Genomic DNA, 5,774 nt, shown 5'->3' on the forward strand with positions numbered 1-5,774 from the left:
CTGCAGCAGACAGGATGAAGTGTTGTGAAATCATTGTTGTCTTTACTTCTCCTATCAGAACCGCTGATCATACATGAAAACACATTGCATTCATCAGGTATAAGTTTTGTATTTATTCAAGTTGCAATATTTTTACAGGAAGAAGTTATTCAATATTGTTTGCACACAAAGCGGGGGCGGTTCAGTGTCCTTTACTCAGAAATCACGTAGCTTGAAGTGCATCTTCTCAAAAATGTAGCTACACATGGAGAGGCTTGCAGACCGAAAGCCCTATGATTGGTCTGCTGGGTAACATTGTATTTAGGTAGTTGGCGTAATCGCCGTCATGGGCCATTCAATACATCTCCTCCCACGTTTCCTCTCTTGTCTCCTTAGCAATAATTGCAGTGTGATCAACTGCTGCTCAACATTTATTAGCTCCAACTTCAGCATAATATGCTCGGTGCTGCCATGCTTTCCTGTGTACAAACAAGCAAAGAATGTAGAAGGACCAGAAACGACGCAGACAATCAAACGCAGAAGAATGTAGTGCTCACAGCAGCGGCATCAGCCCCTTCAATGTAATGCTGAAGCATAAACCAGGCTTAAGATGTAAAAGCTCTAAAAGATTTGGCTTCACTTTCGGGAGCTGTTGTGCAATTCATGCTGTACAGATGCCCTGCAATTATAACAAATGATAATTTGAGTGGTTTCAATAAACATTGTTACTATTCAGTGCTCAGCTTTTCATAATGGCTGAAATACATATAGCAAGATCAAGTGGCGCCAGCTTGATTGCATTTTGTAGCTTGATTGTATTTCATAGAATTAACAAAAACCCACCGCCTGCATGAGTGCAGGCCACTTTCAATGTCTAGGTTCCCACACATGCACATATGCTGTGTATTCAGTGAGAAACAGACAATACAGAGAGAGAAACACATAAAGTGAGAGAGAAAGGGATGATTCATGTATTTGTTTTGCAGTAACTTACATAACACCATCATAAAAGCTGATAGACATGTATTTAAAAGATCTGTAAATAAGCCAAAATGAATGAGCTAGCTTAATAATGCACAATACAGGATATTATTCTGTACCCATATGAAGCCTCTGAGGATCATTTTAGGTTTGTGTGGATATTCGCGCCCCAGTATTAATTTCAGTTTGTCATAACCACCTAAAAACTATTGACAGGAGCTTTTAAGATGGTCACAAAACAATGTTTGAATGTTTGTGCAATGCAGGTAACTAATTTCTCTAGAAACACAATTATAAAGACAGCCACACAAAAGAGGCAAAGATAGTAACAATATGCAACAGCATGGACAAAGACAAACCAGCCATAACAAACAATCAAACAGATATTAAAATGAAAAAACATTCATACCTGTAGGAAGTCCACTGGCTGCAAACTCTTGCAGAAAGGCCTCCACATCCTTTAAGTTATCACAATGGGTATTCATCACTTTAAATCCATTCAGTCGTTCATGCCTCATATTCCTGAGATAAAACTTTCCAGAAATAAAAGTCTGAAGAAGCTCTCATAAGGGTTCTTAAAACACTGTTTAATGCATGTGTAGTTGTCTGTTGTGTGGATTCCTCCTTGAGCTCAGGTGTATATTACAGACGTGCAGTAACTTTAAGCTGGCTGCACGTGCATTTGCAAACTCAGTAGTGCTGTTCACAAGAGTAACTCCAATGCAGAGGAGGACAATTCACTTCCTGATTTAAAATCATAATGAAAAGTTAGCATTTTTGCTAAAACGCAATACTAACTTAATCCATCATTGCCAATTCAGCAAACAAGCACCGGAAATGTTTTCCACAAATTTACCTTTGATTAAAAGCAAGCGACCTATCACCGACCTTTACTTTCACTTACGTCAGCACGTTAGTGACGCCACAAAAAAAGACGTCAGAACCTTGCTGTTCCGAAAAAAGGATAATAATAATAATAATAATAATAATAATAATAATAATAATAATAATAATAATAATAATAATAATAATAATACATTTCATTTATATAGCACTTTTCAACATATATGGAATTATTTAATTCACAAAAAGTGTTAAACAAACCAGAATATGTTTTATATTTTAGATTCTAGATTCTAAAACTAGAGTCCCAAACCCAGACTATCCATGAAATATGATGATTAAAATCCTTCACAATTCCTTTTTTGTTTATGCATTGTATTTCAAATCCACATCCATTCTTTAGTTTTCACCCTTTTTATTTGAGATTTCTGTTATATTTCTGTTAACATTCACATTGTAGTTGTGAACCCAAGATTTCCCTCATATTCGTTTCACCCTGTTAACTTGACACTTCCCCCCTCTGGAAATTTGGAGGTGAGATTTTCAAAAGCAAGTTTCATAATCTGGGTCTTCTGAAGGAAGATCAAGAGCAACTTTTCTTATTGTGTTTTCTGTATCTTTTGTCATATTGTGATGAAATCAGAGAGGGTCACTCTCAACATTCTGTCCTACTAGAATGTATAATACTTCCTCTGGCAAATCACTAGAATATGTTCAGTGTCCCCATGCCATTAGCATTTTTTAAAAGTGTTTTCCAATTCTATGCTAGTCCGTAGTCCTATTTCTTTCAGTCCTTATACAGGCCAAACATAGGGGTCGTTGCAGAAGAGTGGAACTGTACCAAGTGCCCCAATAGAGAAAGGTATTCTGCAATAGGCCTGAATATACTTTGTTTTTGCTTACATTTTTTTTCTCTCTAAGTTATAACTTTCAAAAGCAAAGAAAAATTGTCTGTACCAGGGATTCCAAAGGAACAATACAGAAAAGAGAAAAAGAATAAGCAGGCCGAGAACATGGGTTTTATTTTTTAAAGAGGATGAGCACAACCCACAAAGATTAGAATTAATACCAGCTATTTAGATTAAAAGGAAATCAGCCAATAATCTGGCTAGGTTGAAATTGTTGATGGAATGTAGAGCATACTTCTAAATTAAGAAAGAACATGCTTTTGAACTACCATAATATCCTGGAAAGTAAATAAAGCTGAACAAGTAAGCAGGGCAACGGACCCCATTGGTGAAGTTGTTAAACCTGCCACCTCACAGATGGCTGTTTCTAGGTTAATATCCCAGCAGGGGGCTTCCCTTGTGGAGCTAGACTGTTCTGGATTTAGACCACGCATTTGATTTACCATGACGTACTGGAAATGAAAGAAACTAAAACACGTAAGCTCTACATAGAAGTACATCACAGTGGGTGTAAGCACAGATGGGTCACAGCGAATAGGTTCTGAATTTTATTCCCACGGGAGGCCTTCCCATGTAGAGCTAAAAGTCCTGGATCCTACCACTGCTACTGGGGGAGGGGGACATTATCAGTCACTTTTAGGATATAACATTATTGTCAGGTCAACGTCCCAACAAAATATAGGAAAGGGGTTGTGATAGAATTTGGTTAAAACATCAGAAACTGGCATTTCTGAGGAGAGTCAACTTTGTTCAGGTATAACACTCTCTGATTTTGTCCAACTCCTTGTGTAGGTCACACTTCTGCGTAAAATTAGTTTCCACGGCAACATAAAAAACATCTTATTAATCATCCTCACAGGGGATGTTAGTGATGATAAGAATAAGCAACACTTAAGGAAACTGCTTGTGACAGTGCCTTAAAGCTCTGAGCCCAGACTTGCTCACTCTCCTCCCTCACCAAATGAGGCTTTGTCACTGCTTTCTCTCTCTGACCGGACAACGAGACACACAACATTCCCCCCTTACACTCCCAACGCCGTCTCCATTATGTAAACACAACCAGAGGTCAGTTTTTCCACTTCAGCTCTGCAAAGATGTTACGTCAAAACACATTCAGGGCCCTTGAGATGTAACACAGCAACAACGCTTGTTAGAAACCCTGGATTTTTTAAGTACCTTGGGTCACGACAGCATGGTTAAAATGTCCCACGGCTTGTGTTTCTGTCTGGGAGATGAATGTCTTTTCAAATACAGTTTTGGAAAATTTCCTTTGGGAATGCAACAGATGGTATTTGGATGGAATTAATGAAGTTGCATGAATCTTGGCATGCTTGTACTAGCATAAGAAAAATAAACCCTTGCAGAGAGAAATAGCCTGTTAAATTATCTGGATTTAGCTGGCGGTAACAAGATGAGGGTATTTGGTTTAATTAGCTCACTTATCCTTAAATATGTCATTTCAGCTCCAAGTGTGTGTACATCTGGAGTCATTAGGATCTGTTTGGCTTGCACACATCTGCAAATAAATGAAAATCCCTTCACCTAATGACCACTGCTGCTTTGTGTAATCATCCCTCACTCTAATTCCTCCCTCCTCGGCTAATAGGAGAGCGTCCAATAAAGCATGATGAAGCACCTCACTGTTAATGCAGCGGAATTAGTTTATTATAATTGTCTGTTTGGCTTGGAGTTGGGGATATCATTGGATATTGGAGGTTTGCTATATGACCTTATTGGTCACTGTGGTGACACAACACCACCACCTGCTGGACGCTGACATGAATCACAATAGGTTGTGAGTTAAACAACTTTCTTTGGGAAAAAGTGGAGAAATGTGAATGTTGGATTTTTCCAAGCTGAGAGAAAATTCTAAAAGCAGAGGGAGTATCACTCCTTGCTCAGTTTGCATGAGTACTGCCGTGAGAAATTTGTCTGATATTTTTTTATTTGTATGTTTTTATTTCCCAGGCTCTCAGCCAATTCCTTCACTGCTGGCCAAGACATTGCTAAATAAGGAATACAACCTTTCCAACTCTCCCTCCTTTTTTTTTTCTTAACACACATTACAACTTATCTCCAGGGCACAATATATGGAGAAAATCTGAGCTATAATATATACAGTATGTCTTTATCTCTTTTTTACTGACAGAACACGCAACACAGCTTCTGGTTCAGGCTCTTGTAATGTCATGCATTGACTACTGCAACTCTCTACTGGCAGGCCTCCCTGCATGCACAGTTAAACCTCTGCAAATGATCCAGAATGCAGCAGAACGTCTGGTCTTCAACCAGCCTAAGACAGCTCATGTCACTCCCCTGCTCATTTTGCTACACTGGCTTCCAGTTGCAGCTCGCATCAGATACAAAACTCTAATCATGACTTACAAAGCAGTAACCAAAACCCCTCCAGTTTACCTGGAACCCCTCATCCAGGTCTACACCCCTTCTCGCCCGCTACGCTCAGTCTCTGAAAAGCGCCTAGTGCTTCCAGCACATAAGGCCTCAAAATCACTAGCTCGACCCTTCTCTTCTGTTGTCCCTAAATGGTGGAATGAATTGTCCAACTCCATTCAATCTGCAGGGTCCCTCTCTACTTTGAAAAGACAGCTAAAGACCCAGCTCTTTAGGAAGAACTATGCACTTAGCTAGACTGTTCTCCACTGTTGTCCCCAGCGGCAGATCATGTCTTCCAGCTACAGTTGACTCACACTGTCCTGCTCTACTCTGGGAATCTGTATTTAGCTCTGGAGTGACCCAGCACTTGGTACTTTGGTAATTATTGTGGTGATGACAAGTTCATTGTTGATGATAGTAGAAGGTCTTAAATTGTTTGGTTGCTTCATTGTAGATGTTCCTTATTTTACTAAAACTTTTACTGATCTTGTTTCCTCTTGTCTAGATCTTTGCTTGTGTTGTTCTTGTTCTCGTGTGCACGTCGCTTTGGATAAAAGCGTCTGCTAAATGACATTGTAACATTGTAACATTTTAAGCTGCACACACGTATTTTGTATAGAAAAGATTTGAAACAATAAAAAAACACACAAAACCACAAGGAGCCACATG

General features: G+C 39.1%; 1 long non-coding RNA gene across 1 annotated transcript; it reads right to left on the reverse strand.

Annotated features, from left to right (window-relative positions):
- Positions 1–93: 93 nt before the first annotated feature.
- On the reverse strand, positions 94–1,830 carry LOC117824671. Its single transcript, XR_004633626.1, has 2 exons — positions 1,370–1,830; positions 94–458 (listed from the first exon to the last, which is right to left on the reverse strand). It is a non-coding gene; the product is annotated as an uncharacterized LOC117824671 (long non-coding RNA).
- Positions 1,831–5,774: the final 3,944 nt, after the last annotated feature.

The sequence above is a fragment of the Notolabrus celidotus genome, chromosome 13 (assembly GCF_009762535.1).
Source record: "Notolabrus celidotus isolate fNotCel1 chromosome 13, fNotCel1.pri, whole genome shotgun sequence".
Lineage (NCBI taxonomy): Eukaryota > Metazoa > Chordata > Actinopteri > Labriformes > Labridae > Notolabrus > Notolabrus celidotus.